The sequence below is a fragment of the Trachurus japonicus genome, chromosome 8 (genome assembly GCF_045865225.1).
Source record: "Trachurus japonicus isolate A0001 chromosome 8, Traja_1.0".
NCBI lineage: Eukaryota > Metazoa > Chordata > Actinopteri > Carangiformes > Carangidae > Trachurus > Trachurus japonicus.
Genome location: NC_140914.1, coordinates 30541332 through 30552869, shown reverse-complemented (window position 1 = coordinate 30552869; position 11538 = coordinate 30541332). Strand labels below are relative to the sequence as shown.

Sequence of the window (11538 nt, the reverse complement as noted above, 5' to 3'; positions counted from 1 at the left end):
CTTGGATGGGAGACCGCCTGGGAATACCGGGTGCTGTAAGCTTTTTCACTTTTTCACAGCACCGACTGCTCTTTGTCTCATTCATGAAATAGCCTACTTCTTTTCTATTCTTTTAAATAGCCTAGTCTTGCTGTCAACCTGTCTGCACTGTGGCCAGCACCACTCAGAAAGCAAAAACAATACTTTTTATACCCTGTAATAATGACAGTAGACACAAGCTAAGCAAAAAGGAAAGAAAGAACGAACCAAGGACAGAAAGATCCCTTTCTACACCCGGAATTGGGCTTGGTGCTGATGATCATCAAGTTTATAGAGGCTATTTGTCACCTCAGCTCTCGCTTACGGCCATACCACCCTGAACACGCCCGATCTCGTCTGATCTCGGAAGCTAAGCAGGGTCGGGCCCGGTCAGTACTTGGATGGGAGACCGCCTGGGAATACCGGGTGCTGTAAGCTTTTTCACTTTTTCACAGCACCGACTGCTCTTTGTCTCATTCATGAAATAGCCTACTTCTTTTCTATTCTTTTAAATAGCCTAGTCTTGCTGTCAACCTGTCTGCACTGTGGCCAGCACCACTCAGAAAGCAAAAACAATACTTTTTATAACCCTGTAATAATGACAGTAGACACAAGCTAAGCAAAAAGGAAAGAAAGAACGAACCAAGGACAGAAAGATCCCTTTCTACACCCGGAATTGGGCTTGGTGCTGATGATCATCAAGTTTATAGAGGCTATTTGTCACCTCAGCTCTCGCTTACGGCCATACCACCCTGAACACGCCCGATCTCGTCTGATCTCGGAAGCTAAGCAGGGTCGGGCCCGGTCAGTACTTGGATGGGAGACCGCCTGGGAATACCGGGTGCTGTAAGCTTTTTCACTTTTTCACAGCACCGACTGCTCTTTGTCTCATTCATGAAATAGCCTACTTCTTTTCTATTCTTTTAAATAGCCTAGTCTTGCTGTCAACCTGTCTGCACTGTGGCCAGCACCACTCAGAAAGCAAAAACAATACTTTTATACCCTGTAATAATGACAGTAGACACAAGCTAAGCAAAAAGGAAAGAAAGAACGAACCAAGGACAGAAAGATCCCTTTCTACACCCGGAATTGGGCTTGGTGCTGATGATCATCAAGTTTATAGAGGCTATTTGTCACCTCAGCTCTCGCTTACGGCCATACCACCCTGAACACGCCCGATCTCGTCTGATCTCGGAAGCTAAGCAGGGTCGGGCCCGGTCAGTACTTGGATGGGAGACCGCCTGGGAATACCGGGTGCTGTAAGCTTTTTCACTTTTTCACAGCACCGACTGCTCTTTGTCTCATTCATGAAATAGCCTACTTCTTTTCTATTCTTTTAAATAGCCTAGTCTTGCTGTCAACCTGTCTGCACTGTGGCCAGCACCACTCAGAAAGCAAAAACAATACTTTTATGTTATAACCCTGTAATAATGACAGTAGACACAAGCTAAGCAAAAAGGAAAGAAAGAACAAACCAAAGACAGAAAGATCCCTTTCTACACCCGGAATTGGGCTTGGTGCTGATGATCATCAAGTTTATAGAGGCTATTTGTCACCTCAGCTCTCGCTTACGGCCATACCACCCTGAACACGCCCGATCTCGTCTGATCTCGGAAGCTAAGCAGGGTCGGGCCCGGTCAGTACTTGGATGGGAGACCGCCTGGGAATACCGGGTGCTGTAAGCTTTTTCACTTTTTCACAGCACCGACTGCTCTTTGTCTCATTCATGAAATAGCCTACTTCTTTTCTATTCTTTTAAATAGCCTAGTCTTGCTGTCAACCTGTCTGCACTGTGGCCAGCACCACTCAGAAAGCAAAAACAATACTTTTATGTTATAACCCTGTAATAATGACAGTAGACACAAGCTAAGCAAAAAGGAAAGAAAGAACAAACCAAAGACAGAAAGATCCCTTTCTACACCCGGAATTGGGCTTGGTGCTGATGATCATCAAGTTTATAGAGGCTATTTGTCACCTCAGCTCTCGCTTACGGCCATACCACCCTGAACACGCCCGATCTCGTCTGATCTCGGAAGCTAAGCAGGGTCGGGCCCGGTCAGTACTTGGATGGGAGACCGCCTGGGAATACCGGGTGCTGTAAGCTTTTTCACTTTTTCACAGCACCGACTGCTCTTTGTCTCATTCATGAAATAGCCTACTTCTTTTCTATTCTTTTAAATAGCCTAGTCTTGCTGTCAACCTGTCTGCACTGTGGCCAGCACCACTCAGAAAGCAAAAACAATACTTTTATGTTATAACCCTGTAATAATGACAGTAGACACAAGCTAAGCAAAAAGGAAAGAAAGAACAAACCAAAGACAGAAAGATCCCTTTCTACACCCGGAATTGGGCTTGGTGCTGATGATCATCAAGTTTATAGAGGCTATTTGTCACCTCAGCTCTCGCTTACGGCCATACCACCCTGAACACGCCCGATCTCGTCTGATCTCGGAAGCTAAGCAGGGTCGGGCCCGGTCAGTACTTGGATGGGAGACCGCCTGGGAATACCGGGTGCTGTAAGCTTTTTCACTTTTTCACAGCACCGACTGCTCTTTGTCTCATTCATGAAATAGCCTACTTCTTTTCTATTCTTTTAAATAGCCTAGTCTTGCTGTCAACCTGTCTGCACTGTGGCCAGCACCACTCAGAAAGCAAAAACAATACTTTTATACCCTGTAATAATGACAGTAGACACAAGCTAAGCAAAAAGGAAAGAAAGAACAAACCAAAGACAGAAAGATCCCTTTCTACACCCGGAATTGGGCTTGGTGCTGATGATCATCAAGTTTATAGAGGCTATTTGTCACCTCAGCTCTCGCTTACGGCCATACCACCCTGAACACGCCCGATCTCGTCTGATCTCGGAAGCTAAGCAGGGTCGGGCCCGGTCAGTACTTGGATGGGAGACCGCCTGGGAATACCGGGTGCTGTAAGCTTTTTCACTTTTTCACAGCACCGACTGCTCTTTGTCTCATTCATGAAATAGCCTACTTCTTTTCTATTCTTTTAAATAGCCTAGTCTTGCTGTCAACCTGTCTGCACTGTGGCCAGCACCACTCAGAAAGCAAAAACAATACTTTTATTATGCCCTGTAATAATGACAGTAGACACAAGCTAAGCAAAAAGGAAAGAAAGAACAAACCAAAGACAGAAAGATCCCTTTCTACACCCGGAATTGGGCTTGGTGCTGATGATCATCAAGTTTATAGAGGCTATTTGTCACCTCAGCTCTCGCTTACGGCCATACCACCCTGAACACGCCCGATCTCGTCTGATCTCGGAAGCTAAGCAGGGTCGGGCCCGGTCAGTACTTGGATGGGAGACCGCCTGGGAATACCGGGTGCTGTAAGCTTTTTCACTTTTTCACAGCACCGACTGCTCTTTGTCTCATTCATGAAATAGCCTACTTCTTTTCTATTCTTTTAAATAGCCTAGTCTTGCTGTCAACCTGTCTGCACTGTGGCCAGCACCACTCAGAAAGCAAAAACAATACTTTTATTTTATAACCCTGTAATAATGACAGTAGACACAAGCTAAGCAAAAAGGAAAGAAAGAACAAACCAAAGACAGAAAGATCCCTTTCTACACCCGGAATTGGGCTTGGTGCTGATGATCATCAAGTTTATAGAGGCTATTTGTCACCTCAGCTCTCGCTTACGGCCATACCACCCTGAACACGCCCGATCTCGTCTGATCTCGGAAGCTAAGCAGGGTCGGGCCCGGTCAGTACTTGGATGGGAGACCGCCTGGGAATACCGGGTGCTGTAAGCTTTTTCACTTTTTCACAGCACCGACTGCTCTTTGTCTCATTCATGAAATAGCCTACTTCTTTTCTATTCTTTTAAATAGCCTAGTCTTGCTGTCAACCTGTCTGCACTGTGGCCAGCACCACTCAGAAAGCAAAAACAATACTTTTATGTTATAACCCTGTAATAATGACAGTAGACACAAGCTAAGCAAAAAGGAAAGAAAGAACGAACCAAGGACAGAAAGATCCCTTTCTACACCCGGAATTGGGCTTGGTGCTGATGATCATCAAGTTTATAGAGGCTATTTGTCACCTCAGCTCTCGCTTACGGCCATACCACCCTGAACACGCCCGATCTCGTCTGATCTCGGAAGCTAAGCAGGGTCGGGCCCGGTCAGTACTTGGATGGGAGACCGCCTGGGAATACCGGGTGCTGTAAGCTTTTTCACTTTTTCACAGCACCGACTGCTCTTTGTCTCATTCATGAAATAGCCTACTTCTTTTCTATTCTTTTAAATAGCCTAGTCTTGCTGTCAACCTGTCTGCACTGTGGCCAGCACCACTCAGAAAGCAAAAACAATACTTTTATAACCCTGTAATAATGACAGTAGACACAAGCTAAGCAAAAAGGAAAGAAAGAACAAACCAAAGACAGAAAGATCCCTTTCTACACCCGGAATTGGGCTTGGTGCTGATGATCATCAAGTTTATAGAGGCTATTTGTCACCTCAGCTCTCGCTTACGGCCATACCACCCTGAACACGCCCGATCTCGTCTGATCTCGGAAGCTAAGCAGGGTCGGGCCCGGTCAGTACTTGGATGGGAGACCGCCTGGGAATACCGGGTGCTGTAAGCTTTTTCACTTTTTCACAGCACCGACTGCTCTTTGTCTCATTCATGAAATAGCCTACTTCTTTTCTATTCTTTTAAATAGCCTAGTCTTGCTGTCAACCTGTCTGCACTGTGGCCAGCACCACTCAGAAAGCAAAAACAATACTTTTATGTTATAACCCTGTAATAATGACAGTAGACACAAGCTAAGCAAAAAGGAAAGAAAGAACGAACCAAGGACAGAAAGATCCCTTTCTACACCCGGAATTGGGCTTGGTGCTGATGATCATCAAGTTTATAGAGGCTATTTGTCACCTCAGCTCTCGCTTACGGCCATACCACCCTGAACACGCCCGATCTCGTCTGATCTCGGAAGCTAAGCAGGGTCGGGCCCGGTCAGTACTTGGATGGGAGACCGCCTGGGAATACCGGGTGCTGTAAGCTTTTTCACTTTTTCACAGCACCGACTGCTCTTTGTCTCATTCATGAAATAGCCTACTTCTTTTCTATTCTTTTAAATAGCCTAGTCTTGCTGTCAACCTGTCTGCACTGTGGCCAGCACCACTCAGAAAGCAAAAACAATACTTTTATAACCCTGTAATAATGACAGTAGACACAAGCTAAGCAAAAAGGAAAGAAAGAACAAACCAAAGACAGAAAGATCCCTTTCTACACCCGGAATTGGGCTTGGTGCTGATGATCATCAAGTTTATAGAGGCTATTTGTCACCTCAGCTCTCGCTTACGGCCATACCACCCTGAACACGCCCGATCTCGTCTGATCTCGGAAGCTAAGCAGGGTCGGGCCCGGTCAGTACTTGGATGGGAGACCGCCTGGGAATACCGGGTGCTGTAAGCTTTTTCACTTTTTCACAGCACCGACTGCTCTTTGTCTCATTCATGAAATAGCCTACTTCTTTTCTATTCTTTTAAATAGCCTAGTCTTGCTGTCAACCTGTCTGCACTGTGGCCAGCACCACTCAGAAAGCAAAAACAATACTTTTATGTTATAACCCTGTAATAATGACAGTAGACACAAGCTAAGCAAAAAGGAAAGAAAGAACAAACCAAAGACAGAAAGATCCCTTTCTACACCCGGAATTGGGCTTGGTGCTGATGATCATCAAGTTTATAGAGGCTATTTGTCACCTCAGCTCTCGCTTACGGCCATACCACCCTGAACACGCCCGATCTCGTCTGATCTCGGAAGCTAAGCAGGGTCGGGCCCGGTCAGTACTTGGATGGGAGACCGCCTGGGAATACCGGGTGCTGTAAGCTTTTTCACTTTTTCACAGCACCGACTGCTCTTTGTCTCATTCATGAAATAGCCTACTTCTTTTCTATTCTTTTAAATAGCCTAGTCTTGCTGTCAACCTGTCTGCACTGTGGCCAGCACCACTCAGAAAGCAAAAACAATACTTTTTATACCCTGTAATAATGACAGTAGACACAAGCTAAGCAAAAAGGAAAGAAAGAACGAACCAAGGACAGAAAGATCCCTTTCTACACCCGGAATTGGGCTTGGTGCTGATGATCATCAAGTTTATAGAGGCTATTTGTCACCTCAGCTCTCGCTTACGGCCATACCACCCTGAACACGCCCGATCTCGTCTGATCTCGGAAGCTAAGCAGGGTCGGGCCCGGTCAGTACTTGGATGGGAGACCGCCTGGGAATACCGGGTGCTGTAAGCTTTTTCACTTTTTCACAGCACCGACTGCTCTTTGTCTCATTCATGAAATAGCCTACTTCTTTTCTATTCTTTTAAATAGCCTAGTCTTGCTGTCAACCTGTCTGCACTGTGGCCAGCACCACTCAGAAAGCAAAAACAATACTTTTATGTTATAACCCTGTAATAATGACAGTAGACACAAGCTAAGCAAAAAGGAAAGAAAGAACGAACCAAGGACAGAAAGATCCCTTTCTACACCCGGAATTGGGCTTGGTGCTGATGATCATCAAGTTTATAGAGGCTATTTGTCACCTCAGCTCTCGCTTACGGCCATACCACCCTGAACACGCCCGATCTCGTCTGATCTCGGAAGCTAAGCAGGGTCGGGCCCGGTCAGTACTTGGATGGGAGACCGCCTGGGAATACCGGGTGCTGTAAGCTTTTTCACTTTTTCACAGCACCGACTGCTCTTTGTCTCATTCATGAAATAGCCTACTTCTTTTCTATTCTTTTAAATAGCCTAGTCTTGCTGTCAACCTGTCTGCACTGTGGCCAGCACCACTCAGAAAGCAAAAACAATACTTTTATGTTATAACCCTGTAATAATGACAGTAGACACAAGCTAAGCAAAAAGGAAAGAAAGAACAAACCAAAGACAGAAAGATCCCTTTCTACACCCGGAATTGGGCTTGGTGCTGATGATCATCAAGTTTATAGAGGCTATTTGTCACCTCAGCTCTCGCTTACGGCCATACCACCCTGAACACGCCCGATCTCGTCTGATCTCGGAAGCTAAGCAGGGTCGGGCCCGGTCAGTACTTGGATGGGAGACCGCCTGGGAATACCGGGTGCTGTAAGCTTTTTCACTTTTTCACAGCACCGACTGCTCTTTGTCTCATTCATGAAATAGCCTACTTCTTTTCTATTCTTTTAAATAGCCTAGTCTTGCTGTCAACCTGTCTGCACTGTGGCCAGCACCACTCAGAAAGCAAAAACAATACTTTTATTTTATACCCTGTAATAATGACAGTAGACACAAGCTAAGCAAAAAGGAAAGAAAGAACGAACCAAGGACAGAAAGATCCCTTTCTACACCCGGAATTGGGCTTGGTGCTGATGATCATCAAGTTTATAGAGGCTATTTGTCACCTCAGCTCTCGCTTACGGCCATACCACCCTGAACACGCCCGATCTCGTCTGATCTCGGAAGCTAAGCAGGGTCGGGCCCGGTCAGTACTTGGATGGGAGACCGCCTGGGAATACCGGGTGCTGTAAGCTTTTTCACTTTTTCACAGCACCGACTGCTCTTTGTCTCATTCATGAAATAGCCTACTTCTTTTCTATTCTTTTAAATAGCCTAGTCTTGCTGTCAACCTGTCTGCACTGTGGCCAGCACCACTCAGAAAGCAAAAACAATACTTTTATGTTATAACCCTGTAATAATGACAGTAGACACAAGCTAAGCAAAAAGGAAAGAAAGAACAAACCAAAGACAGAAAGATCCCTTTCTACACCCGGAATTGGGCTTGGTGCTGATGATCATCAAGTTTATAGAGGCTATTTGTCACCTCAGCTCTCGCTTACGGCCATACCACCCTGAACACGCCCGATCTCGTCTGATCTCGGAAGCTAAGCAGGGTCGGGCCCGGTCAGTACTTGGATGGGAGACCGCCTGGGAATACCGGGTGCTGTAAGCTTTTTCACTTTTTCACAGCACCGACTGCTCTTTGTCTCATTCATGAAATAGCCTACTTCTTTTCTATTCTTTTAAATAGCCTAGTCTTGCTGTCAACCTGTCTGCACTGTGGCCAGCACCACTCAGAAAGCAAAAACAATACTTTTATGCCCTGTAATAATGACAGTAGACACAAGCTAAGCAAAAAGGAAAGAAAGAACGAACCAAGGACAGAAAGATCCCTTTCTACACCCGGAATTGGGCTTGGTGCTGATGATCATCAAGTTTATAGAGGCTATTTGTCACCTCAGCTCTCGCTTACGGCCATACCACCCTGAACACGCCCGATCTCGTCTGATCTCGGAAGCTAAGCAGGGTCGGGCCCGGTCAGTACTTGGATGGGAGACCGCCTGGGAATACCGGGTGCTGTAAGCTTTTTCACTTTTTCACAGCACCGACTGCTCTTTGTCTCATTCATGAAATAGCCTACTTCTTTTCTATTCTTTTAAATAGCCTAGTCTTGCTGTCAACCTGTCTGCACTGTGGCCAGCACCACTCAGAAAGCAAAAACAATACTTTTATGTTATAACCCTGTAATAATGACAGTAGACACAAGCTAAGCAAAAAGGAAAGAAAGAACAAACCAAAGACAGAAAGATCCCTTTCTACACCCGGAATTGGGCTTGGTGCTGATGATCATCAAGTTTATAGAGGCTATTTGTCACCTCAGCTCTCGCTTACGGCCATACCACCCTGAACACGCCCGATCTCGTCTGATCTCGGAAGCTAAGCAGGGTCGGGCCCGGTCAGTACTTGGATGGGAGACCGCCTGGGAATACCGGGTGCTGTAAGCTTTTTCACTTTTTCACAGCACCGACTGCTCTTTGTCTCATTCATGAAATAGCCTACTTCTTTTCTATTCTTTTAAATAGCCTAGTCTTGCTGTCAACCTGTCTGCACTGTGGCCAGCACCACTCAGAAAGCAAAAACAATACTTTTATATACCCTGTAATAATGACAGTAGACACAAGCTAAGCAAAAAGGAAAGAAAGAACAAACCAAAGACAGAAAGATCCCTTTCTACACCCGGAATTGGGCTTGGTGCTGATGATCATCAAGTTTATAGAGGCTATTTGTCACCTCAGCTCTCGCTTACGGCCATACCACCCTGAACACGCCCGATCTCGTCTGATCTCGGAAGCTAAGCAGGGTCGGGCCCGGTCAGTACTTGGATGGGAGACCGCCTGGGAATACCGGGTGCTGTAAGCTTTTTCACTTTTTCACAGCACCGACTGCTCTTTGTCTCATTCATGAAATAGCCTACTTCTTTTCTATTCTTTTAAATAGCCTAGTCTTGCTGTCAACCTGTCTGCACTGTGGCCAGCACCACTCAGAAAGCAAAAACAATACTTTTATGCCCTGTAATAATGACAGTAGACACAAGCTAAGCAAAAAGGAAAGAAAGAACAAACCAAAGACAGAAAGATCCCTTTCTACACCCGGAATTGGGCTTGGTGCTGATGATCATCAAGTTTATAGAGGCTATTTGTCACCTCAGCTCTCGCTTACGGCCATACCACCCTGAACACGCCCGATCTCGTCTGATCTCGGAAGCTAAGCAGGGTCGGGCCCGGTCAGTACTTGGATGGGAGACCGCCTGGGAATACCGGGTGCTGTAAGCTTTTTCACTTTTTCACAGCACCGACTGCTCTTTGTCTCATTCATGAAATAGCCTACTTCTTTTCTATTCTTTTAAATAGCCTAGTCTTGCTGTCAACCTGTCTGCACTGTGGCCAGCACCACTCAGAAAGCAAAAACAATACTTTTTATACCCTGTAATAATGACAGTAGACACAAGCTAAGCAAAAAGGAAAGAAAGAACGAACCAAGGACAGAAAGATCCCTTTCTACACCCGGAATTGGGCTTGGTGCTGATGATCATCAAGTTTATAGAGGCTATTTGTCACCTCAGCTCTCGCTTACGGCCATACCACCCTGAACACGCCCGATCTCGTCTGATCTCGGAAGCTAAGCAGGGTCGGGCCCGGTCAGTACTTGGATGGGAGACCGCCTGGGAATACCGGGTGCTGTAAGCTTTTTCACTTTTTCACAGCACCGACTGCTCTTTGTCTCATTCATGAAATAGCCTACTTCTTTTCTATTCTTTTAAATAGCCTAGTCTTGCTGTCAACCTGTCTGCACTGTGGCCAGCACCACTCAGAAAGCAAAAACAATACTTTTATGTTATAACCCTGTAATAATGACAGTAGACACAAGCTAAGCAAAAAGGAAAGAAAGAACAAACCAAAGACAGAAAGATCCCTTTCTACACCCGGAATTGGGCTTGGTGCTGATGATCATCAAGTTTATAGAGGCTATTTGTCACCTCAGCTCTCGCTTACGGCCATACCACCCTGAACACGCCCGATCTCGTCTGATCTCGGAAGCTAAGCAGGGTCGGGCCCGGTCAGTACTTGGATGGGAGACCGCCTGGGAATACCGGGTGCTGTAAGCTTTTTCACTTTTTCACAGCACCGACTGCTCTTTGTCTCATTCATGAAATAGCCTACTTCTTTTCTATTCTTTTAAATAGCCTAGTCTTGCTGTCAACCTGTCTGCACTGTGGCCAGCACCACTCAGAAAGCAAAAACAATACTTTTATACCCTGTAATAATGACAGTAGACACAAGCTAAGCAAAAAGGAAAGAAAGAACGAACCAAGGACAGAAAGATCCCTTTCTACACCCGGAATTGGGCTTGGTGCTGATGATCATCAAGTTTATAGAGGCTATTTGTCACCTCAGCTCTCGCTTACGGCCATACCACCCTGAACACGCCCGATCTCGTCTGATCTCGGAAGCTAAGCAGGGTCGGGCCCGGTCAGTACTTGGATGGGAGACCGCCTGGGAATACCGGGTGCTGTAAGCTTTTTCACTTTTTCACAGCACCGACTGCTCTTTGTCTCATTCATGAAATAGCCTACTTCTTTTCTATTCTTTTAAATAGCCTAGTCTTGCTGTCAACCTGTCTGCACTGTGGCCAGCACCACTCAGAAAGCAAAAACAATACTTTTTATGCCCTGTAATAATGACAGTAGACACAAGCTAAGCAAAAAGGAAAGAAAGAACAAACCAAAGACAGAAAGATCCCTTTCTACACCCGGAATTGGGCTTGGTGCTGATGATCATCAAGTTTATAGAGGCTATTTGTCACCTCAGCTCTCGCTTACGGCCATACCACCCTGAACACGCCCGATCTCGTCTGATCTCGGAAGCTAAGCAGGGTCGGGCCCGGTCAGTACTTGGATGGGAGACCGCCTGGGAATACCGGGTGCTGTAAGCTTTTTCACTTTTTCACAGCACCGACTGCTCTTTGTCTCATTCATGAAATAGCCTACTTCTTTTCTATTCTTTTAAATAGCCTAGTCTTGCTGTCAACCTGTCTGCACTGTGGCCAGCACCACTCAGAAAGCAAAAACAATACTTTTATACCCTGTAATAATGACAGTAGACACAAGCTAAGCAAAAAGGAAAGAAAGAACAAACCAAAGACAGAAAGATCCCTTTCTACACCCGGAATTGGGCTTGGTGCTGATGA

General features: G+C 45.9%; 27 non-coding genes across 27 annotated transcripts; all 27 read left to right on the top strand.

Annotated features, from left to right (window-relative positions):
* Positions 1 to 337: 337 nt before the first annotated feature.
* LOC146983675 (5S ribosomal RNA) lies at positions 338 to 456 on the top strand. The gene has a single exon (XR_015036428.1). It is a non-coding gene; the product is annotated as a 5S ribosomal RNA (ribosomal RNA).
* A 296-nt stretch (positions 457 to 752) lies between these two features.
* On the top strand, positions 753 to 871 carry LOC146983674 (5S ribosomal RNA). Its single transcript, XR_015036427.1, has one exon. It is a non-coding gene; the product is annotated as a 5S ribosomal RNA (ribosomal RNA).
* Positions 872 to 1165: 294 nt separating this feature from the next.
* Positions 1166 to 1284, top strand: LOC146983673 (5S ribosomal RNA). Its single transcript, XR_015036426.1, has one exon. It is a non-coding gene; the product is annotated as a 5S ribosomal RNA (ribosomal RNA).
* A 300-nt stretch (positions 1285 to 1584) lies between these two features.
* On the top strand, positions 1585 to 1703 carry LOC146983672 (5S ribosomal RNA). The gene has a single exon (XR_015036425.1). It is a non-coding gene; the product is annotated as a 5S ribosomal RNA (ribosomal RNA).
* A 300-nt stretch (positions 1704 to 2003) lies between these two features.
* LOC146983671 (5S ribosomal RNA) lies at positions 2004 to 2122 on the top strand. Its single transcript, XR_015036424.1, has one exon. It is a non-coding gene; the product is annotated as a 5S ribosomal RNA (ribosomal RNA).
* Positions 2123 to 2422: 300 nt separating this feature from the next.
* Positions 2423 to 2541, top strand: LOC146983670 (5S ribosomal RNA). Its single transcript, XR_015036423.1, has one exon. It is a non-coding gene; the product is annotated as a 5S ribosomal RNA (ribosomal RNA).
* A 294-nt stretch (positions 2542 to 2835) lies between these two features.
* LOC146983669 (5S ribosomal RNA) lies at positions 2836 to 2954 on the top strand. Its single transcript, XR_015036422.1, has one exon. It is a non-coding gene; the product is annotated as a 5S ribosomal RNA (ribosomal RNA).
* Positions 2955 to 3251: 297 nt separating this feature from the next.
* LOC146983668 (5S ribosomal RNA) lies at positions 3252 to 3370 on the top strand. Its single transcript, XR_015036421.1, has one exon. It is a non-coding gene; the product is annotated as a 5S ribosomal RNA (ribosomal RNA).
* A 300-nt stretch (positions 3371 to 3670) lies between these two features.
* Positions 3671 to 3789, top strand: LOC146983667 (5S ribosomal RNA). Its single transcript, XR_015036420.1, has one exon. It is a non-coding gene; the product is annotated as a 5S ribosomal RNA (ribosomal RNA).
* A 300-nt stretch (positions 3790 to 4089) lies between these two features.
* Positions 4090 to 4208, top strand: LOC146983666 (5S ribosomal RNA). The gene has a single exon (XR_015036419.1). It is a non-coding gene; the product is annotated as a 5S ribosomal RNA (ribosomal RNA).
* A 295-nt stretch (positions 4209 to 4503) lies between these two features.
* On the top strand, positions 4504 to 4622 carry LOC146983665 (5S ribosomal RNA). The gene has a single exon (XR_015036417.1). It is a non-coding gene; the product is annotated as a 5S ribosomal RNA (ribosomal RNA).
* A 300-nt stretch (positions 4623 to 4922) lies between these two features.
* LOC146983664 (5S ribosomal RNA) lies at positions 4923 to 5041 on the top strand. Its single transcript, XR_015036416.1, has one exon. It is a non-coding gene; the product is annotated as a 5S ribosomal RNA (ribosomal RNA).
* A 295-nt stretch (positions 5042 to 5336) lies between these two features.
* LOC146983663 (5S ribosomal RNA) lies at positions 5337 to 5455 on the top strand. Its single transcript, XR_015036415.1, has one exon. It is a non-coding gene; the product is annotated as a 5S ribosomal RNA (ribosomal RNA).
* Positions 5456 to 5755: 300 nt separating this feature from the next.
* Positions 5756 to 5874, top strand: LOC146983662 (5S ribosomal RNA). The gene has a single exon (XR_015036414.1). It is a non-coding gene; the product is annotated as a 5S ribosomal RNA (ribosomal RNA).
* Positions 5875 to 6169: 295 nt separating this feature from the next.
* On the top strand, positions 6170 to 6288 carry LOC146983661 (5S ribosomal RNA). Its single transcript, XR_015036413.1, has one exon. It is a non-coding gene; the product is annotated as a 5S ribosomal RNA (ribosomal RNA).
* A 300-nt stretch (positions 6289 to 6588) lies between these two features.
* On the top strand, positions 6589 to 6707 carry LOC146983660 (5S ribosomal RNA). Its single transcript, XR_015036412.1, has one exon. It is a non-coding gene; the product is annotated as a 5S ribosomal RNA (ribosomal RNA).
* Positions 6708 to 7007: 300 nt separating this feature from the next.
* LOC146983659 (5S ribosomal RNA) lies at positions 7008 to 7126 on the top strand. Its single transcript, XR_015036411.1, has one exon. It is a non-coding gene; the product is annotated as a 5S ribosomal RNA (ribosomal RNA).
* Positions 7127 to 7425: 299 nt separating this feature from the next.
* On the top strand, positions 7426 to 7544 carry LOC146983658 (5S ribosomal RNA). The gene has a single exon (XR_015036410.1). It is a non-coding gene; the product is annotated as a 5S ribosomal RNA (ribosomal RNA).
* Positions 7545 to 7844: 300 nt separating this feature from the next.
* Positions 7845 to 7963, top strand: LOC146983657 (5S ribosomal RNA). Its single transcript, XR_015036409.1, has one exon. It is a non-coding gene; the product is annotated as a 5S ribosomal RNA (ribosomal RNA).
* A 294-nt stretch (positions 7964 to 8257) lies between these two features.
* On the top strand, positions 8258 to 8376 carry LOC146983656 (5S ribosomal RNA). The gene has a single exon (XR_015036408.1). It is a non-coding gene; the product is annotated as a 5S ribosomal RNA (ribosomal RNA).
* A 300-nt stretch (positions 8377 to 8676) lies between these two features.
* Positions 8677 to 8795, top strand: LOC146983655 (5S ribosomal RNA). The gene has a single exon (XR_015036406.1). It is a non-coding gene; the product is annotated as a 5S ribosomal RNA (ribosomal RNA).
* A 296-nt stretch (positions 8796 to 9091) lies between these two features.
* On the top strand, positions 9092 to 9210 carry LOC146983654 (5S ribosomal RNA). Its single transcript, XR_015036405.1, has one exon. It is a non-coding gene; the product is annotated as a 5S ribosomal RNA (ribosomal RNA).
* A 294-nt stretch (positions 9211 to 9504) lies between these two features.
* On the top strand, positions 9505 to 9623 carry LOC146983653 (5S ribosomal RNA). Its single transcript, XR_015036404.1, has one exon. It is a non-coding gene; the product is annotated as a 5S ribosomal RNA (ribosomal RNA).
* Positions 9624 to 9918: 295 nt separating this feature from the next.
* Positions 9919 to 10037, top strand: LOC146983652 (5S ribosomal RNA). The gene has a single exon (XR_015036403.1). It is a non-coding gene; the product is annotated as a 5S ribosomal RNA (ribosomal RNA).
* Positions 10038 to 10337: 300 nt separating this feature from the next.
* On the top strand, positions 10338 to 10456 carry LOC146983651 (5S ribosomal RNA). Its single transcript, XR_015036402.1, has one exon. It is a non-coding gene; the product is annotated as a 5S ribosomal RNA (ribosomal RNA).
* A 294-nt stretch (positions 10457 to 10750) lies between these two features.
* Positions 10751 to 10869, top strand: LOC146983650 (5S ribosomal RNA). Its single transcript, XR_015036401.1, has one exon. It is a non-coding gene; the product is annotated as a 5S ribosomal RNA (ribosomal RNA).
* A 295-nt stretch (positions 10870 to 11164) lies between these two features.
* LOC146983649 (5S ribosomal RNA) lies at positions 11165 to 11283 on the top strand. The gene has a single exon (XR_015036400.1). It is a non-coding gene; the product is annotated as a 5S ribosomal RNA (ribosomal RNA).
* The last annotated feature ends 255 nt before the right edge of the window (positions 11284 to 11538 follow it).